General features: G+C 38.9%; 1 pseudogene; it reads right to left on the bottom strand.

Moving 5' to 3' along the window:
- Positions 1-168: 168 nt before the first annotated feature.
- LOC117448498 (alpha-2-macroglobulin-P-like) lies at positions 169-16,952 on the bottom strand (annotated as a pseudogene).
- Between the last annotated feature and the right edge of the window lie 6,460 nt (positions 16,953-23,412).

The raw sequence follows: 23,412 nt of genomic DNA, 5'->3' as shown, positions 1-23,412 counted from the left end.
ATTCATCAGAGCCGCGTCTCCATCACTGCTGATGGAGGCTGATAGAAATCCTCAGCTTTCAGACCAGGCAGCGGTAAAACAACAAGCCGCTGTCTTTGCTTCCAGCAGTGCTGACGCAAAAAGCTGTCAGTGCCCTTAAAGCAGATTAATTAGCTTGTTCTGTCTCATCTATGTCACTGAGAGTGGAAGTTTAGCATTGACGGAACAAACAATTAGTATTCAATTATAAAGATGAGAAGATTGCATTATATTATTAGCAACAAAAGCCACTCGGAAGTATTATTTGCCGTAATTATGAGGTAAACTGACCGTGACTAAAATGAATAATATCTGAAACAGTCAGACATTTTTTTATTGAAGCTGAAAGCTGATATCTTGCACAGATATTAAATTCAAATCCAGAACGTATTGGTGCCAAGGTGCCCCAAAAAAGAACATTGAACCTTACACATTAGGACCATATTAGGTGTTTTAGTGTTCTAGACATCACTACTTCAAGCCACAACACAGTGTTTCATGATTATCATTATTATACTATATTAATAATTAATCTATATTAAATATTAATCTCCAATATGGATGTCGTTTCCATAGTTTTTGGAAACAATGTTACCAGAAATATCTAGAAAACCTTATAATTGATATTTTTCAATCAGAAATTTGAATCTTAATTAACACCCTATGTATGACAAATTACAAAATAATTATGGATATTTCAGATGAGAGATTTTTGGGTGTATTTCTTTCTGGTGATTATTTTCACATCGTTGAAAAGGGAAAAGCTCACTTAGCAAAATGTGATGTCACATGTTTTGAACTATCAGGAGTTTAATTAAAAAGATAATAGGTGGATTCAAAATCAATAAGGATGTTTTTTACAGCATATATTCACTTTTTAGTGCTCTTTTTAGTCATACAAATCTAATGTTACTAAGCAATACTTCTAATCATGGTTTTTCAGGAGCTTTAAATGGTCAAAAAGGCCAAACTCTCGTTTTAATGTCCTGTAAAAAGAATTAAGCTCTTTCCACGACCACCAAAGATATATGGAAACTACGTGAAAAAAAACCCATACTGTATAATTTGCAATAGCATGTTCATGTTTCTAAGCGGAATGCGCCAGCCATCAGTAGCCTACCTAGGGTGGTTGGAGTTACAATCCACGAGAAAGTCCTGCTCTCCTCCCCGCACAAACACACACTGTACTGCAGCCGTCGCAGTTTATGGAGGTGTACTGGTCGGAATCAGCCAGAGTGGTTTTAACCTGCAGACACAATCAAAGACAAACATAATCAGAAATTAAATATATAAAATACATGTCCATTATCATCCGGCCGGGGACAACAGCTGGAAATTAGCATGTTGGCTAAAGCTGCCACATTTACTGTTTTTGTGACAGTTGATTAATGGGGACTTTCCACGACACTAAACAAATAACTAAACATATAAAAACAATAATTTTTAAAAAAGACAATTTGAACTACCCTATCCACAGTCCTACGTGTATCCATTCAAATCAATTACATCTGCAACAGATAGAATATTTACCATAATGCACTTGGGAGAGATAGTTGAAGACTGTTGCTTTAAGTGTAAACACCTCCCTCGGATGACGAGTAGGGCAGGGTGAGACTGACAAAGAACGGCCTGGAAGGCGACAAGCGCCACGTTGGGCGCACGCCGAAGCCCACAGATGAGACGCAGAACGCTCCAGCTGCCCACTTAGTGATGGTGTCAGGGACCGTCTTCTCCACGTTCACTGAGCCACTGTCTCTGTTCAAACAAACAAACAAGCAGAGTCAAATCAAAAAGTAACACGAAAAAATACATATGCTTAGCAAATTCCATGCATTGCTACTGCACATGAGATTTAAGTGCTCAGTACATTTCAGTGTAAATATTCTTTAGTACAGCTGAAATGATCAATAAATAGTGCATTTGGTTGAAATGGAACTTCATTCCTGCCCAAGAAAACAACTTCTCACAAAACAAAAGGTCTACAGCTATGCCAGCAGCTCTGTGAAGTGCTTTGAGTTAATGCTAACATCAGCATGCTAACACTGTCAATGCTAAATTGCTAATATCAAGCAGGTATAATGTTAACCACGTTCACTATTAGCATGTATCATTTGTTAAAGTTGTTAAGTAAATACAAAACATCCTGATAAAACATCCAGTAGTTGCTAAGATATTAAGTCAAAAACTACAAATGTTAGCTTCTGTCTGAAGTTAAACACAAAGTTTGGAATATCAGGCTTTGTCTGGGCACAACTTTCTCAACAAAATTAGCTAATAAGCAATAACACAGATGAAAAGTACTTCTGGGGCTTAGTTTTGCAGGTATTTAGTTATAAACAAAGTATTGGATACATTTGAATTATGATGACAGCGGCACAAGAAAAATAGTAATAAGGATACATCCACTGGGCACCATGAATGACTGTAACACATTTGTGTCATTAGGTTTATTTCACTGGGCACCTTGAATGTCAGTAAGAAAAATGCCTGTTAAACGTAATGTGTTTGCGCACACGCACGTTTGAAAGTCACAAATGTCTTATTTTTTCTTCCTATTCATATATGTTGTTATTATTACCCCACAGAAACTAGGTCCCAGATCCAGGTTTCAGGGGAAGAATGTCCTGAGAGTCTCTTTCTTCTGCTTCTCTTCACCACCTGTACTTTGTGCCATGGCCATGATCGGAGAGTTTAGCCCTGGGAACACACAAATAAAAAAACAACAATCGAATTAAGCACCACCTAGTGTCAGCAGAAGATAATGCAAATAATAATTAAAAAAATTTGCAAAAAACAATATACAAATATATTTTAAGATCATGTTTAGTCATCTGATTCGTCCTCTACATTGCTGTTTTAGTCTTGCGTTCTTCCAATTAGTGTCCACAGTGTGGCCTATTGAGCCGTGTTGAGCGATGTTGGGACAAGCCCCGATCTAGCCCCTCTCTCTGCTGTCAAAATTAATGGTGTGTCTGTAAAACACTACACTGCGCATGCTCAGAGTATTTTTCTATTCGATGTATGCGGCAACAAAATAATCACCATAGGGGCAGTGTGCTGACCATAGGTGCTGACATACGTGACATACCTACCAAAGGTCATCTCATAATTCAGAGAGCTGATTGGTTGTAAGTACGTGTGCCGCGAAAATAGTATTTGTAGTTGAAGAGAGCAGTGTATAGCGATTAAAATCAGTTAAAACGGAAAGAAAAGAATGAAGTTGACCATCTACTTCAGCTTTGGTAAGTTATTTATGTCATATCTTTTGTTGACCCTTCTGTGTTTTGCCTATGATAGACGCCATCTTGTGCACAGAGCCTATTGCTCTGCTGGATCGATTTGATATTGTGACCTCGGTTATGAGTGTCTGTGTTCCCCCCCCCCCCCTCTCTATCGGAACCATGGATAGCCTACAGCAATTTCTTTACGTGTTTTAAAAAAGCACCAGAAGTCTATATCTAAGTGGTTCGTTTCCCATCACTTTGTGTACATATAAAAAACGCCACTGCTGGCACATCCCCTTCCACTTCTGCGTCTGCTGTGGCGCAAAACACCTCTGATTGAGATAAGGTACAAAACAGTTTCTCTTTCATTGGAATTTTTAGCAAATTGCTAGACTCTTGTACCCAAAAACACATGCGTGTCAAAAGGTAGCTCCATGTCAGCCAAGAAAAAAGTGTTTATTAATGCTATAAAATGCATACATATAAATATGAAATGAAAGTAATAGTTACATCACATTTGACACTTTATAAAAAAGTAAATGTGAATTGTGTTTTTTAATAATATTTTTAATTAATAATACTAATAGCAAGTGTTCATCAGAATCAGTAATTTGTCAAGACCGTCAGAAGAAGGTTTTTGTAATTTGGTTAAATAACTGCTACTCTTGTTAAATGTGTTTATATATAATAACATCAGCCAAATGTCATACAATGATATTTTTTGCCTTAGATTATGGATTATATAAACACCATAATCAGATATTTAAGAACTCTTGTTGAATTAATTTAATACAAATGGCATGTCAGGTGTATCTGACGGAGTTGACAATATCAAGTTAGGAAATGAATAAAAAAAATCAATTGTACTAAAAAGTGTTTTTATCAAAAAAGGTGTTCCCCTTACCTGATTAGTTGGCTCATTCCTTGGTCTAATAAATATACCACATTCAAATAAGGGTTGTATTTAAACTTGTTTTGTAACTTACCTCAAGAATCAGTGCTGTAATAGTGTACATTATATTATATTTCTTGCCCTACTGTCAATAATAATGGACAATATCAGTAGCAAACTATAAAACATACTCTCGAAATAGTGCCTTGGAATGCAGTCATTAGGTTTTCTAATATCGGAGTTGGTCACAATTTTGATCCCCGATTCCCTAGAAGGGGAAAGAGAGAGATTATTAGTTAACATGCAAATATGAAGTCATATTTTGTATATGATTGATCACAAATTTATAACGCAGCCACAACCGTTAAATTACCCTGACATAAATTACAAAAGGATACATTTTCTCCTTCAAAATTAATGTTATATCTATCAATCTCAATATCTACAGCCCATTATTTAAAACCAATAAAAAAATGACATGTTTCACTTTAAAAATGTTGTAGACGTCATTCTTCTGATCGTTCTCTTGAAAGTAGAATGGGCTACTATCAAAGGGCCTGATTCCAGGCCTTGGCCTTGGCAGAAACGTGTGCAGCGATTGAACTCATCGTCTGCAAGCTCATAGCTGTATCCTGAGAGCTTTTGCACAGGCAACTGGCTGTACACCTGCATAAAAACACACATGAGCCAGGGTAAGTCATCAGTTTACACAGAAGGTAAAGATCAGTCCAAGTAGAGGTCAACATCATCATCATGTTCCCTAATACAACATATTTTTTCCTTTTAAATCATCTTAAAAAAAATTAAAGGTCCTTAGGGAGGGGATCATTACTGATCAATTCAAATGATATTTCAGGGGCTATACTGTAGTATCATCCAATATCATACTATCATCCATATCATGCTATTGCACTTGACTCCAGTATTAAGAGGAAGCTAAATAAATGTTAACTAGGTCGATTTGTAACGTTTCTTTCTCTCTGTTCCATCGAGTTTCCATGTCTAGCATAATGGACTAGGCTACAACGACATTTGGTTGTGCAACCGTATGTTGCGTAATGAGAATCCTTGTTTTCTATCTATACTATTTAACTTCTAGCTCCTTTTAAATCCATGCCTTGTTTTAAGCATTAAAAACATCATGCTCAGGTGTGCGTAAATATATGATATGGTTTCATATACCGAGTCAACAGTGAGTTCCTGCTCTTTCTGCAGCAGCAGGACGCTCTGGTCGATGGCTCTGACGGAGCACATGGAGCCTGGGTGAGCCTGCAGGGTGAGCGTGGTCTTCTCTGCTGGAAGCTCCTGGAGAGAGGAGAACCTCAGAGACACCTGCAGAGAAGACACCGAGGTAGGGAAGCATTAGTTTGACAGCCCAAAAGAAGTGAAGAAGTAAAGACCCTACTGTATGGTAAAGACTTTAAAACCATGAAGTTGAATACCTTGTTATTGAGGCAGAGACTGATTGGGAAGTCCATGCTATCGGCCACAAGCTCCCCTTTGGGCATCACAGTATAAATGACCACCTGGGCAAAAGGTGCCAGGTTTGTAACCTGACGCAGTGGCACAGACAACTCTCCTTTGTTGACTGAACCATGACACACAGAGAGAAAAATAAATTACATATCATCATCAAATTATCACAATAAGCAAACACAAATAATGTACTCTTCTCATTCAACATAATATAATAACCTGCGGAAGTAGCCTGATGCTAATGTAGGTACCAATAGGCACATACATATTTCTTCTTTTTAAATGCCCACCAGGTGGAGACTCCACTGGTTGCAAAAAGTCTGAATGCCAAGAAGTCTATGAAAAAAAAGTCCCTGATATAATAATTTGGTAATATATTCTTTATGAGTTTATGGTTTAATGAGTAGTTTTAATAATCTTTAATACATCATGATGTTAATTGTGTACATTATGATCCCATTTAGAGTCAAATAGACAATGAAGTAGGTTGTGCATTTTGGGCGTGGCTACCTTGTGATTGGCATCTGCTGACAATAATATAATACAATCATGACCAGACTAATCAATGTTTGATGCCCATCTTAGTTTAAGTAGCAGTTGTTATTACCAATTTCCGGTTGAAACAGCAACTGGGAGACTGCCATGCTGAACAATTCCACCCCTGGACATCACCTACGAAGAAACATGACGCAGGCAGATCAATTAAATAATTACTTTTAGATATAGTTTTGCAATGCATCCTACAGTCTTTCAAGTTCAGTCAGATAGTAAATTAGAAAAACAAAAGACTGTCCAACTAGACAACAACGCAAACAACCCATGACATTTTGCAACTAACTTTCCCAGTCTGTAAGTGTGCTTCAGCAACAAGCAAAAAGCTAGCAACATGTGGATGATCTTTTGCAACACTGGTAATTACAATGAGCTAATACTGACAGTACCTCATAACTTATTACACAAGTCTTACCAGGTAAAAGATTTGGAGGATCTCCTGGTCGTCCTTCAAATCCCTCCCATCGATGATGTACTGAGCACGCACCGTTGCGTCTTTGTCACAAGCCAGCTTCCCGTTCACCTGCATGAGTTTCAGGAAACTACTGCTCGTGGAGTAAAATTCTATGACGTTGTGGTATGCAGTCCTGTACACTGGTTTGCGCACGCCTGGCAACATACGGCTCATTCACTTCCGTCTCTCTGGATCGAGCCTGTAGACCAAACAATCACATCTCAGGTTTTAAAACAACCGCCTTCACTTATAGAAAGGTGCAGTATTGACGTATTTTTGAAGTCGAGCATCTCAAGGGTTCTCTCGTCAAAAAGCAACAGGATTTCCTTATTGAATTTCCGTCTAATGCAGAAAATAAGCATTGTGGCCAACACAAGTTTTTTACACAGGATAATCTCCACATATTAACACCACTTTATGATTTTTGAAGAGTAAACAGAATCAGCGGTAAACAAGTAAAAAGCAATAACAAAACGACATGATGGAAGCAAAACCGCCATTTTTTCTGACTCACAGAAGCTTTGGGACATACGGCAGGTGGGGTACTTACTGACATATTTTATATCATAGAAACCAAATATGAAAATCTCGTAAACTTGTGTTAGCCACAGAACTTTTTTTCAGGCTGCTAAACCACAAACACATTGGAAAAAAACTTTGAGACAATGTAACCGGAAGGGGTAAATTACCAAGTCTTTTCCAGATTGTGAGGCCTTATCCCTGCACTCTATATACCTTTTAACTATTACATATGAACCTTAATGATCTCAAAATGGGATTAATTAAATAAAAGATAATCTTGTTCACCTCCAACATGATCAATAGGGTGGAAAGTTTCTTTAACTAGATATGGATTGTATAATTGATCAATAGAGAATTGGTTATAAATAGGAAGCTCTTGAACTGAATTCATTATGCTGCAGTAACCAACCTGTAGATTCACATTGTTCTTCCAGAGGGTGGTGTCAAAAGAAAACGAAGCCTTGCCATTCGTGCCTGTAATCAGCTTGACTGCTTGAGAGTTGCCAGCAGGACCACAGACACATACACGGCCTCATTGGTGACAGCTTTTGTTGTCTGGACCGATCACTTTGACCTGTAATAAGTGAGAAAGCAGAAGCTAAAAGATCTTCATCCATTCAACAAAGTGACACTTTCAAGTACTGTAACACTAAAATTGTACACTTTGCGATGCTGGTCATTTAAGGGTTTTAAGCCTAAAGGGGTTATTCCCTCTGGTCCTCTGTGTGATAGGAATATTCATGTTCATATGGTAAATATTTATGCAGTATAAGCTAGCCTATGAGCAATGGCGATAATGGCCTACTTTATATTCAGTAGGTGACCTATATGTTCATAAAATAGTGTGCGCGTGAGCTAAACTGTATATATAAAACTAAAACAGAGCATTTTCTGTCAGCTCAGAATACAGACTTTTTTAAACATGCATTACAGTACTGCCTGAATTGCTTATGAAAGACACATTTTTAAATATCTTGTTCTTCTCTTTTCTAAGGTTACATTAAAATAAAAAACATCTTATTGATATTTTTTATCTTTTATTTATTTGATATTGAGGTTATCCAAAAGTAACACATCTGGTTACATTTCCCTTTATATTTAGATACTCAGATTAGGTTACTAATTACATTTATTTTTCTTTACAGGTCAATGTAACGCAATGCATTTTTTCAAAGATACCCTCCTAACTGTTTGTGGATAATTTCCCAAACTGTGGTATCGCTAACTATCCACTAGTCTAGCATGGATATGAATAAATATGTATCATGTGGTGTGGTGACGGGCATCTATATGGTAGCTCCCAGTGGTCTCTCTCGAGACTAAATACCTTTCCCTCGAACAAGATGCCAGGCATGTATGCTTCAGGTACGTCCTCGAATGTAACAGTTCTGACAATAGCGCTGAAGCTGGTGCGCCCAGTGCCTGTAAGAATGACTCCTAAATGGTAGAAAACATACAGATCACAGCTCATCAGGAAATAATGGTGATTTCTCAATGAACAGTCAATGCTGCTGTGTAAACAGCCAAGCTACCTGTGCCGTACTCCTCCAATTCTGCATTCAACTCAAAGCTGACATAGTTCATGCTCCAGTTGAGTTGAAACACTGCCAAGTTCACAGTTTGTGTAGCACAGCCAGCTTTGTCAGTCTGGAAGATAATAGCACAAGTCAATTTCAAACCAAATAGAATTAAAGAGTGAAATAACAGCATGTCTTTTATTAATCTGGGGTACTCACCTGCAGTTCATAAGTTTTGCAGATATCTATTTCCTCCTCCCTTACAAACCAGGACATTTGGGTAGCAATTTGCAAAAAACTGCCTTGACTGAACCGACAACTGGTTTCCCATAGGTGTATCTGCAGGAGGGGGCACACAGATTGAGGAATGCTCTTCAGGAATGGATAAATGGACATTTAAAATGTGTATTTATTGCAGTACAATACGTTAATGTTCATTAAGCTCCGAAAGCTCTTATTTATTAAGAATCGCACTTAACAGTACACACAAACTGCTAATTTCTTTACCAAAGAAAAACGACCATTGCTCCAAAAATACGTACACTTTTATTTTCCTTCCATCCATGATTAAGACATGAAAGTCCCTACTCAGCCTCCGATTGACTCACCTTAATATTTTCACCCCATCCGTGATATTTGTACCTGACCTATAATAAATCTCAAACGGCATTCCTAATTTTTTGCTATAGTAGGAAACACTTTTATTGTTAAGACAACATTTAAAATCTAATTCGATTCAGATGGCTGAATTGTTTATGCTCAGTTTGTTTGTTTGTATGGCATTCTCTATTATCTAACATGTTACTACATTTGTGTTTTTCTATTGTTTTTAAGGTTTTCTACCTGGAAAATTACTATATAGATCTACATAAGTCAACTGTTGAAAAGAGAAATAAATACAAACAAATAGGAAAGAGCCGTCTATGCGTCCTCTCTTGCCCTCAAGCCTCTCATATTTGGGCAAACATTGAAAAAAGCCCAAAAATCCCCAAATAACTTTACAATAATTAAGGTTTGTTGCTATGTGGTTTGTAATAGCTATACGCTGCTGTTTGTGTCGTTAAGAATGTGTATTTGTGAAGCAATGGGCCATAGGACGAATGAGCTTTCGGTCCAGTGGGACATGTTTTGGACTATTGGGGTGTTGGCCTTCAGATACCAGAGAACGGTTTTCTGTGTGAAACGCACACTCAGACACCATTGCCTAAAACAGTTTTATACTCTTGCAAAAAAATGCAGCAGTACCAGTAGAGCTTTCCTTTTCGTTATACCAAAATTGAGGAGAATTACATATCTTTTTAATAAAATAGCCACTGTGCTAAACTTCATTGCCATTGCTAACCACTGTCAGGTCCTTGATGTGAGACACTCACTTTCCACAAATCTTTAGCGTTGCCTCCTTGTCCAGGATGGAGATCACATTGGGCAGTTCAACCTTTACCTCATATTTTGGCAAAACTGAAGGAGAGGAAAATGATTTAAAAATTGAACTGCTGAAAAGGAACATAGATCAAACATATCAATCATTTTGGTAATATTCAGCAAATAACTGCAGCAGACCGTATTCCTTGATGTCAAAGCTGTGAAATATTTGCTCTCCTTGGTCCGTTGTGGCAGTGATCACGTAGCTTCCCTGAACCGCCTCAGGAATCATGGGGTGGGAAATATCAAGGATACCGCTAACAAGGTTCCTATCCAACCACTGAGCAATGCGATTTGAATTGGGATCCTACATGAAGGCAGAGGCACATTTGAGGTTGAGTTTAGAACTGTGAACTGCGGTGTCTCATGGTATCTACAATCTATCTATAATAAGGCAACAAAAACCTTATGGATTTTCCATTTTTCCTGTAATAGTTACATCTTTTAAAATATTCGGATGGAAGTTTGTATAAAGACATTATAATACTTGTGAAAGTTAGTGTAAGTTCATGTCAATGTTTGATGATTGGATTGTATGTTTGGCACTACAACTAGGGGTCGCCATGATCAAATGAAAAGCCAGAAACAATGTTTAAATCCTGCCAACAGGGCCTTTAAAATGTTCTCAAAATAAAACACTGCATTTATGTACTCTATTAGTATAGAATTATAGAATTAGCACGCAATGTGTATAAGGGTCTTATACAGCAAGCATTAGAGACAGCTTCTCATACTATAACTTTGTTTCATTCTTACCTGGAGCTCCACCACTTTGTACTGAAAAAGAAAAGAACATTTTCAGTTGCATGTAGAATTTGTACATTATATGCAAGAAGAATACAACTGTAAAGCAAATTCACGGAATATAAATCATTAGCTTTTTCAATAGCAAAAATTAACAATCCACAAACAGGAGGAGTACTGGGTAATTGGCAAGATTTACCTGGTTGAACAGACACCAAAGTGCAAAATACAGAATATCAACATTTAAAAAAAGACACTTTCATTCCCTTAAATTAAAACAGTCATAGTTTTGGATGCAGTTTGATAGCATTCAGAGCATTTGAAATGGTTTACAATATCACAGCTAAATTAACTACTTTTAGCTTCCTACCGGCCTGATACGATACATTTGAATTTATTTCACCTGTATTGATTCAGATGTTTGGGTCAGATGCAGTGGCCGTTTCTCAATGTCGAGTATACTACATCATCAAGTGGCGCCGAATGCAGGGCATTTAACATGCATTCTGTACACACTGTGAAGACCACTGAGACAAATGTAACATTTGTGATATTGGGCTATATAAATAAACATTGATTGATTGATTGATTGATTGATTGATTGATTGATTGATTGATTGATTGATTGATTTAAACAGTCTTTCAGCTCCACTCGATGACGTAGTATACTTGAAATAGTGGCTCTGCAGCAGGTTTACTCGACATTGAGAAACGGCCAGTGTATGCCAAATGAACTCTGACGGCATATTTATCACACTACTCCACAAGGCGATTCACGCCCACGCTGTCTTCTAAATCAACAAACAGCTCTCCTTTTACCTCCCACTCTCCTGAACCAAAATAGACCTCGCTCCTCAGATTCATTGACTGCTTGGTAGAAATCGCACCAGATTGCAAAGTTCCCTGGTTGGAATAACTAAATATATCATGCGATATAGAATTATTTTGAAAGGCGATAACAAATAAATATACATACCAGTCGGGCTACAGGAATGAAATTGGAATCCATCGAGGCAATTCGGAATTGGACTGTAAATAAAAAGCAGGAAACAAAAAAGAAAATAGCATTAATGTTTTCTCTGAACATAAAACACAAACAGCAATACATAACATCGGTAAGGGAAACAGAGAATCAATTAAATAAGACCCTACAGTACAGCCAGTGGGAGGAGGGACATTGATGGATAACTTGCATGGTACAAAGGCACTATTCTTAAAGGCCTAACTTAGATAAAGTTTCTAGTGATAGCGGACTGTGTGAAGCTATTTTAAAAAGCATATTTCTGAAGTTTTCCTATTGCGTTACACTGTAGACGGGGAAGTGCTAGTCAGCCACAGTCTAGGGTTTATGAGAAACAATGTTTAAAAAAGGCACTGCAGCAATTAATATCTGCCTCTTTGTCAAGTTAGGGGAATTATTTTAAAAGAAAACCAGTCAATATTAGATCAGCAGAATCTCTGAAGTAGTAAGCGACAAAAGGTCCAAAACACTGGATACTGTATATTTTTTAATGCTACTCTGTAGAATTAGTGATTCTTTAGTGATACCCCTGGTGCCTGGAAAACCCCTGTATGTAATACTAGCTTTTCATGAAAAATCCCCAAACACAAGACAAAATAACCCTGATGACATCACTGAACTAGTCGTTTTATTGAAGCTCCTCCAGAGCCATGGAGTGGGTAGGGTCGCTCTAATCATAGAGGATTTTATGGTAAAGATGACAAAGACCTTCTTTACCACTGACCTTTCGACACACAACCAATCAGATGAAAGCTGAATGAAGCTAGCAGGGGAGGTCACCATAGAAACGTTTCTTTAGGTTGTTTTTTTGTCGCACGATTCCTTCCAATGTTATTGTAAATCTGCTGAAAGCTATAGGGAACGTATCCAACCTAGTCATTTCAAATATACTGATGACACTTAATTATGGAACAGACTAACGTCAACAAGCACTCTTCTTCCAGCTGTGCATCCATTTTTAGTGTCCTTGTTTTCATTTGAGCTTCTTGCAGCGTTTTTATATTTGCAGCGTTTTCAGTTTGTAGGGTTTTGTTTATGCGGGTACTTTAGTCAGTCATTTGCATCATTTTTTAAAGTGCAGTGTTTTTCTCCTAATTTTAGTGTTTTGGGCTTTTGTATCAGTAGATACTAGTAGTATCATATTAGGACACCCGTCTCGTCTTCTTATAGCAAATATACCAAGGTAATATTAATTTAGCAATAACGTGGTGATTACAAAAATAACATTACATTAATGCACATTTAAAAGTTAGGTGGGGTTTTACTGCGTTTAATTGGTGATTTTGTTAAACCTCCACCAAGAACTCAACCACCATCTTTCTGTATGCTGAATTTAGATATAATTCCTAAAGTTGTCAACTAGTGGCTCAGCATTATGTAGTCCAAAATTGTGCAAGTGCAGCTGAATCGGTAAGCATTGCAGAGGGGAGAATGTGGGCTGTATGAACAGTACGACTGCAGCAGAGCAGTCATTTTACCACACAGCAGGAAACCCTAAAACTGAAGTACCACAACATGTGATACTAACCTTTCTGTCCAGGTTTGTAGATGGGTTTATCAGTCTGGATGATGTGGATGAAAGCAGGACGCTCAATCAGGATTTTGGTGTTCTTGCTCAACGAGTCACCCTCACCCGTAATAGTGACATTAATGGATGCCACAGTTCTGTGATGCACTGTGGGGACCTGTAGAAGAAGAAAACATACATCTTTCAGAGAGGGTATGTGACATGGCCCATATTATTCTTTTTGGGGTTGTGTCTTTCCTGTAGTGGGTTGCATACGTTTTTGTGCATTAAAACGCCTCCTTTGGACTCCTTTATTTACTTCTGCGACAAAGTGACATCACTTTGTAACACGTGTGCTTCTATTTACTAGCGCTAATCTGTAAGCGGTTGACCTATCACAACGAAGCTAGCCAGTTTACTAATCAGAGCAAACTGAAAATGAGCATAATCTGTCCGCTGCTTAGGACATGTTACTTGATTTTCAGGTTCATATTTGTATTTTGTGCCTCTACTGTGACATGTTTACATGCTTTAATGTTAAACAGGGCCTTTATTTTTCCCCATAGTGCCTGTGCTGCAGCACCTCTTTTCACCCTCCGTCTGAAACCAGAGCCCAGTCTGCTCTGATTGGTTAGCTGGCCAGCTCTGTTGTGATTGTTCAACCTTTTAGAGATGACGAAAATGTCCCTCCCCTTAGCCTATCATGTACAATGTGTTGTGTTGGAGCGCTGGGTGGGAGAGAAACTCCCTCTGGAGGGAACTTTGTGATTTTACCCTTTGCAGACCATTTACATGCACACAAACCTATATAACACTACAAGAAAGGGAAAACCCCATAAAGCAAAACAGGGGACCATGTAAGGTAAGAACTGGGGTATTTTCAATGTAGATTGTACCTATAATTGTATACAATAACTGTTTGGAGAAATAAAAGAACAGACATGGTTAATCAGGAAATGTCGTCATGTGTTTTTACTTGCTAATGGAACTGCGATTATATAACGGACTACTTCCAAAATGTGGGTGTTGAAAGCCTCAGTCATGGAGCCAGCTGACTGATTAGGGGCGAGAGGAACGTGCCTTGAAAGCTCATGAATGCATCTAACCACTAACAACAACTTCCCGATATTCCATACTCTACTTTGGCAAATGACTAAGAGCAGTTGTACATTTTATTTGTTTTGACTGAAATTTGAGAAGACACTTTGCAAATTGCCAAAATGTGGGTGTACACATGCTGAGTCAGACCTGGAAGTTTAAGCAGCGATAGAAGTCCTTGTCAACAGTCTGCTCGAGTATGGTGGTTTTGCCGGGGCCCATCTCGAGGGTGATGGTCATTTTGACGGGCATCGTTGGGCCGTCGATGTGAGCACACAGGGTCTCCTGTTGCCCTCCTCTCACCCGGGAGCTCACAGTCACTGCAAAAATACTGCAGCCAGAAAGAGGACATTACATTAGTTAAAAAAAAGGACATGGTGTGCTTCACATCAGAACAGGCTTCCAGGCCCAATTGCGACAGCCCAAGTCAACACGGCACTATTTAAATTAAAGTTATACATGTGACTGTTTTTCTATATTTGATACACTTTCCACTCCACTGGTGATAAAAGCAGCCACTGTTCATTTTATTGGGTAAATTGAGAAGTATGTAATGATTTGCTACCACGAAAGATGAAGTCGCTAGCTAACTAGCTAGCTGAGGGTCTATCATTACTTCCAGTTAAGGCATAGCAGCCATAAGCGATTCGAGACAACACTACACAGTCCCACGCTGTGCAGGTGTTCACCAAACACAACATGAACATGAGACTGAGATAACGTCAGTTTAGGTGAGGTAAAGGACTCGCTGAGCGATTAGATTGTAAACTTTAGTCTAAATTATCTCAGTGGGTCTCAAACGGTTTGGTCATCTTTGTAAACAAATATTTCCATCTATTTAATATAGTTGTTCAAAATAAGTTAAATTATTCCAATGCCCAGTAAAAAATAAAAAACACAGTTTAAAAGGGGAGTGATTAGTAAAATATGCATAAATAAAAAGAAAGAATGCAGACTAGGTAAGATAAAGATAGGAGAGAGGAGTATATCAATTATTTGTTATTGGTTGTGAGCATATTCTAATGGTTTGGAGTATCAAATAAAACAGGCTCACATGAATAGGATACTAGATAAGTTTGCGCACTCATTATATACACTACACATTTTTCTTGGATTACTTACATGTAACACCATAGTCCCTAATATATTTGTAGAAAGGCAGGGAATGGAATTAAATCGAGAACAATGTTTCATTGCGGAGGACCCCCTATTTTGTGTCCCCCACCCACTTCTCAAACCAAAGTTACACCCTTGGTTACAAGTAACAGTCCTGCAAACAAAATGTTACTCAAGTAAGAGTATTGGCCTTAAAATATACTGAAAGTATCAAAAGTACAAGTACTCATTATGCAGATTGGCCCATTTTAGAATAATACAATGTTTTGATGAGTATTGCTGCATTCAAGTATTATCAAAGCTGGTAAAGGTTTAACAAATTGTAATTACTTTGTACGCTGCAGGGTAGATTGTGAATGTATCATTAATCTAAATATGCAGAGTAACCTAAGATAAATACATGTAGTGGAGTAGAAATACAGTACACGATTTACTTCTGAATTGCATTAGTAGCATTAAAAGGTGGGGCAGGTAATTTTGGAGAAACCAGCTTGAGTGCGCTAGAATTTGAAAATACACAGCCGGAAGAAATCTGCTACTTCCTTTCAGAGCCCCTCCTCCAACACACGAACGCGCACATGACCAATGAGGGCACGAGATAAGTTTGTGCACAGATGGAAGGCTGACAGGCAGGTAGGCCATCCAGTTATTTTAGCCAGGCCGGTCGTGCTTTTTACAGTACTACGGCTTCCACAGATGAAATTCTTTTATGGATTTGTTGTCAAAGCACTTAAGATATTCATTGCTATCGGATGTTAAGAGCATTCCATGGAATATAACAAAAATTCTATCTCGAACCGGTTTCTCAAACGTACCTACCCCACCTTTAAATGAATATGCTCGAGTCAATTACCTCAAAATTGTACTTAGGTACATTACTTAAATTGAGTTAAATTACACCTGTTGGCAGCTTAAAATTCAAATGGTGGTTATTGCTAGCAGATGGGGGGTACTCTCTGAGACATACACACACACAAACACCACTATATATTGCATTACAGTATCCTGAGGCCAACAAAACTTTTTGCCTCTCCAAGACACAATGCTGGATTTTAAGTCCTTTAGTGATGCCAAACATTCACCACATTGAATTTAACTTTTAGCCAACTTCATCTCAACTGTCAAACACTGCGTGACGGGACGCACATAGCAAACTTTTGCAAACAATAACACGAGTTGGGACAGTTTTGGGGAAAAAAAACATTGTACTCACATTCCATCGAGGAATGCAGATTGCACGAGCGCTGATGCCATGACGACCGCGAGCATTAGCAGCACAGGTGGCGGTGCCATGTCTGCACACCGGAGACAGAGCTTTGCAGCGGGGCAAGTTGAGCAGAGTGCACCGGAGGAGCCCGAACTTCCAGACCAACTGACTGCAGGCCGTGTGCAGAGAGAGCGGACAGTGATGTGCAGGGCAGGTTGCTCAAACGTTGTGGGGATGGAGGCAGTGGTTGGCTTTTTAACTCCAAACCAACGCCACCCCTCCCTCTGGAGTCACTCCCCCACAAATCCGTTGGAGCTCGGAAGCCTCCTCCCTACCCGGCTGGAAAAAACCCAGCTTAGACCAATTTAGCTGGTCAGGCTGGTCAGGCTGGTCAGGCTGGTCAAGCTGGTCAGGCTGGTCAGGCTGGTCAGGCACCCTGACCAGCTCCCAACTGAGATACGGGATTGTCCCACTCAATAGCTTCAAAGGTCAACTGAAAGAATGGTTGAGAAACAAACATCTGTGCAATCACCGCTAAATGCAATTTAATACAGGGGTATCTTCTCTCACACTTTATGTATCTCTTGTATCTTCTCTTGCCGCTTGTATTACCATGTGATAAATACTTGTATACTGCTCTTACTCTTTTTGCATATCATGTATTTGTTTTTGCTATGTTTGTAAAATGAAATGTTCTTAAATGTTTTATGTGATGGAAATGAGCTCAAAGCTAAATATGGCATATTTACGCTTGACACATTTTATTCTTTTAAGTGTTCATTGATGTGCATTGTCCCTGCTAAATAAACGATTTAAATATTAAGTATTTCAGTGTGATTTATGTAAATTAATGAAGAATATAAACACCTATTGGTAGTTATTCAGGAAAAAAAGAATCTTTTAAAACTGACAGTTTGATGACTTCATAATATCAATTCACTGTCGAAGTACATTCAAGCAGGCTGTACTTAACTTACTGTACACAGTTGTTAGTGATACTGTGTGTAAGTATATTGGCAGCTACTGAACACTGTCATAGTCTATGTGAACCTAAACATGCATTTACCATGGCACCGTGCTGAAAAAAACAGCCAGTAGATATTAGGCTGGAATGGTTGGCTGGTTTAGAGGGGTTTTGTCAGGGCCGGCCCTTGGCGAATGCTAAGGGTGCATCAACCCATCGGGGGGCGCTGAAAATTGGGGAGAAAATAAAAGGAATTTTTTTATTTCATAAACACAATTTCCAGATTTTGTATCAACAAAGTACATCTTATTGTCTTATACTAACAGAACTACGCCTATATTGCGTACAGCGCCCATAAACTATGGCACCCCCCCACCCAAAAATCAAGTTGAACTGCCCCAGCCCCAGTAAAAAAACAGAGGTTTATGTGAAATAGTTCTTTTTTTGAAATAATGGTTTTAGTGTGCAATTATAGATTTTAATTTTGTATTTGTGTTCATTTAAAATAAATCGAACTCCCAAAAAACGTATACAGCTTCTGTGTGCTTTTATGAACATTGGAATTTACTGTGTAAGCGGCCGCGGGGGGGGGAGAGCTTTAGAGAGCGAGGCTCTGATAACCTCAGCTCAGTGAGGTAAAGGCACGCCTTTATATGATCATTATAGTTATAAAAATAAATAAGAAAACAGATGAAAAACAGGTATAAAATACCATATGACAATATAAAAAAGTTGTTATTAATAAACAAGAATACAGTTTAAAAGGGGAGTGATTTGTAAAATATCCATAAAGAAAAAGAAAATCTGCTTACAGTTCCGTTTCATATGGGTGTTGAGATGTATCCATAGATCTCTTAATTTTGCTCTCAAAGTGCACCAGATTGATGCTTTTAACTTCAATATAAAAAAAAAAAATCTTCCTGGGCATGCCCCCAGACCTCCCTAGAGGATGTTAGGTCCACCCCCCGCTTAAATCATGTTCAAATGAATAGGATACTAAATACAGTTGCACGCATCTTGTGTCCATATCTTTCTGTTTTGGTGGTCATGCCACAACCGTGCATGCGCGAGTCATAGTGAGTGTCTGCATTTGGGGAAAATCTAAAATCTTGCCTCGGGCAGCAAATTGGTCAGGGCAGGCCCTGGGTTTTGGACACTTTAGCTGACCAGGATGGCTGGTTTAGCTGGTTTAGCTGGTGCACCTTAACATTTAGACAAAAGTGTTGCTCCACTCCACCCAATGCAGTTTGGTTTTCGTGCTCACCACTCCACTGAGACAGCTAACTGTGTCTTTGTGGAAAAGGTTAAATGTATGTTGGACACGAGCCCATATGTAGGTGCTGTCTTCCTTGATCTCAGGAAGGCTTTTGACACTGTTGACCACTAAGTGCTCCTTACAAAGCTGACTCATTTCAATTTTTCAGCAGTTTCGATACATTGGTTTAAGTCTTACTTATCGAACAGAAAACAGTGTGTTTTGGTCAATGCTGCCAAATCCCCCTACCTTGTCAACCCTGTTGGGGTTCCACAAGGTTCCATTCTTGGACCGTTACCTTTTCACTGTACATTAATGACTTGCCTAATGTATTTCCTGAGTTGAATGTGCAAATGTATGCCGATGATGCGGTCATCTTTATACACGGGAAAAACACTGAAATTATCTCATCTTGTCTCTCAAATGCTTTGGACAAGGTTCAACACTGGCTGAACAACATTTGCTTGCAGTAAAACGTAAAATAAACAGTATGCATGATGTACAGTAAACGACCAGTCAAAATCGAAGGATCCAACGTGTTTTTAAATGGAGCAGAAATAGAACTAGTCTCCAACTTCAAGTATCGTGGAGTCATAATGGAGTTGAACTTGACTTTTAAGAAACACATTAAGAAAGTATCAAATACTATTCAATTTGCAACATTTTAAACAAATTAGACCCTTCTTAACTGTCAACGGGCCCGGACTGGCCATTTGGGGAAAATCTAAAATCTTGCCTAGGGCAGCAAATTGGTCAGGGCAGGCCCTGGGTTTTGGACACTTTAGCTGACCAGGATGGCTGGTTTAGCTGGTTTAGCTGGTGCACCAGCTAAACCAGCTAAACCAGCTAAAACAGCCACCAGCTAAAACAGCCATCCTGGCCAGCTAAAAAAAAACAGCATCGACCAGCATAGTATGCTGGTATGCTGGGCTGGTCACCAGCATCCATCTATCACCAGCTTATGATAATAATAGTATTAAATATACCATGCTCGAACTTTACAAGGATTCCAGGTGACCAGCATACATTAATAATATTAATACATTTTATTTATGGGCACCCTTCAAAGCTCTCAAGGACACATTACAGAGCATATCAGAAAGTCAAACAATAATTCGAGACTTAAAAAATAAAGAATTAAAAACAACAATCAGTTTAGAGGAATTATGATATTGAATTCAGGCAGGATTTGAAGATTGAGAGTGAGTCCATATTGCGGATGTCTTGTGGGAGAGAGTTCCAGAGACGGGGGCAGAGTGGCTGAAGGCTCTTGACCCCATTGTTTAAATACTGATGTGATTATTTAAACCAGAGAACATAGCTTTGTAAAACAGTGCTGCCCTCATTTTAAGTTAAGTTGTTGTCGCCACAGTTCCAGCCGTTGGTCTGCAGTGGAACGGACTACGTCAATTTCTAAACCAATATAATTATTTTGAATCAATATTGTGAGTCGTTGGTTTATTTAGTATTCGCGTCGAGACGCCGGTTGACCATGACAGTGTTCTTTTTTCATTAATGACCGTCTCAATGCACACTATCCCTTACTTATACAGTATGTCACGTATTCCAGAATGTCTTTTTACAGCCCTAAAGGATAAGATGTACTATTGCTTTCAATAAAAGATGGCCATGGTGTGCAGGCATCACATGAGCTGCATTCAATTCCCAGTGTGTTATGTTGTGAGAGAAACATGCTGCCCACTAGCTGCCAACATGAAAGTAAGGTAAAGCACAGAGGTAAAGCCTAGAAATCAGTATTTAAAAAAACACCGTTACACAAAAAAATTTCAAACAGTGAATCAAGCAAAAATAGTGTGGGATCCTCTGTGCAAGCTGAAGGGACTATTCAGTGGACATTTACTGTACATTTATGCAGCATCTGTAATAAACATGAACAGCTAGAACATCTCCTCCTTGAGTCCAATATTGACTGTTTGGGAATATCGGAATTTTGGCTAAAACAGTCGTCACCATCCGCTCTTGTATATATGTCAGGATATAATGTGTTTAGGAAGGACAGACTGAAGGGAAAAGGAGGGGGTGTGTTGCTTTATGTGAGGAATACCATTACTTGTGGTTTGATTGACCTCCCAGTTAATATTGAGTTTGATTGTGTTGGTGTGGAAATCACACTGAGGAAATGTCCCTCAATATTATTTGCCTGTATCGACAACCCACCGCTAAGGTGGATTTCTATGATCAGGTCAAACTCATGCTGAATTCCTGTGACTCCAACTAAGAGCTAATTATTGTAGGAGACTTTAACATAAACTGGAATGAGAAACAAAATAGAAAGAAATTAAAACGGATCATGGATAAACACAACTTAATACAACTAATGGATCAACTGACTAGAATAACCAAAACCTCCAAGACTATTATAGATTTATTATTTACAAACAAAGCTGACATAATAGTTAAAACCTACAACTTACTGACTGGTCTTTCTGACCATAATCTTATTCTTTTTACCAGGAGACTCACCAAAAAAAAGTTCATCTAACCCCTGTCTTCGGTTCTTGCTTCATTCCCAACAATCTGCAACAACGTTTTATGGATGCAGTGAAAATGATTGATTGGGGGGACACTCTGTCCTCTGAAGATATTGGTGAAAACAGTGATCTGCTTATATCTAATATTTATGATACAATGTCTTCCTTCTCAATGGGTGGGTGCCATACTTGCCAACCCTCCCGATTTTCGCGGGAGACTCCCGATTTCATTGCCCTCTCCCGGTTTCCTCCCGGGGTCATATTTCTCCCGATTTCTGACAAAATCAGATTTACTCAGGACTGTTTCCACTCGGACTTTAATACAGCTACACCATTGTTTGGTTTCTATGGTAGCGCGTCTCATTAGTAGCGCGCGCAACTGAAAGTCTAGGGTGAGGAAGATAGTCACAGAAAACAGAACAAGAATCAACAACTCTCCTCTGCTCACTCCTTTCCTGCCCACACATATGCGCCATCAAGGATGGTGCTACAAGCCGCAAGACAGTGCACTTACAACTACAATAAGCATGTTAATGTTAATCTAATACAGCTCCGGCGAACCCTGCTCCGGCGACCCCCCCCCCCACGGTGGTTTTGGAAATGCTCCCGATTTCTGAGGTCTCAAGGTTGGCAAGTATGGTGGGTGCCTTAAGGATAGGAAGGAACATCATCTTCCCTGGCTGAATCTACAATGTAGGAATCTAATGAAATCTAGAGACCAACTATTGAAGCAGATCTTGAAATCCAGACTATCCACTGATAGACAGAAATTCACTCATGCTCGTAACAAGGTAACACAAACAATAAGACAGGCCAAAGCTAACTTTTTCATCAATACAATTGAAGGTGCGAAAGGTAATGGAAAAAACGTTTGGCAAATCTTAAATAAACTATTAGGTAAACATACCAAACAGGAAAATAATGTTCTAGAATTAAAAATCAATGATGCCCTGATAAAAGACCCTGCCGTGTTGGCCAACTCTCTCAATGAATATTTCATAAATAGTGCTTTGGACATTACAAAGCTCTTCCCGCAATCTGAGGTCTCACCTAGCCCGACTGTGGATACACACCCGTTTTTGACCTGGAGGAAATCACAGAGGTTGAGGTAAAACATATAATCTCAGGGTTAAGAGGTTCTAAGGCTAGGGATGCATATGATTTCGACACCAACTTTATAAAGACACATATCGACGGTCTAATAAAACCAATTACTATGCTAGTGAATCAATCTATCAGCACGAGGGAAGTTCCATCATCCTGGAAGGTGGCCACGGTGACACCGCACTTTAAATCTGGGGATAAGGCAATGATGTCCAATTATAGACCTATCAGCATCCTCCCCTGTGTCTCTAAGATAGCTGAGAAATGGGTGTCAAAACTTATCACCAAACATTTAGACAAAAGTGTTGCTCCACTCCACCCAATGCAGTTTGGTTTTCGTGCTCACCACTCCACTGAGACAGCTAACTGTGTCTTTGTGGAAAAGGTTACATGTATGTTGGACACGAGCCCATATGTAGGTGCTGTCTTCCTTGATCTCAGGACGGCTTTTGACACTGTTGACCACTAAGTGCTCCTTACAAAGCTGACTCATTTCAATTTTTCAGCAGTTTCGATACATTGGTTTAAGTCTTACTTATCGAACAGAAAACAGTGTGTTTTGGTCAATGCTGCCAAATCCCCCTACCTTGTCAACCCTGTTGGGGTTCCACAAGGTTCCATTCTTGGACCGTTACCTTTTCACTGTACATTAATGACTTGCCTAATGTATTTCCTGAGTTGAATGTGCAAATGTATGCCGATGATGCGGTCATCTTTATACACGGGAAAAACACTGAAATTATCTCATCTTGTCTCTCAAATGCTTTAGACAAGGTTCAACACTGGCTGAACAACATTTGCTTGCAGTAAAACGTAAAAAAAACAGT

The sequence above is a fragment of the Pseudochaenichthys georgianus genome, chromosome 6 (genome assembly GCF_902827115.2).
Source record: "Pseudochaenichthys georgianus chromosome 6, fPseGeo1.2, whole genome shotgun sequence".
Taxonomy (NCBI): domain Eukaryota; kingdom Metazoa; phylum Chordata; class Actinopteri; order Perciformes; family Channichthyidae; genus Pseudochaenichthys; species Pseudochaenichthys georgianus.
Note: the sequence above shows the minus strand (reverse complement) of the source record. Positions and strands in the feature narration are given on the sequence as shown.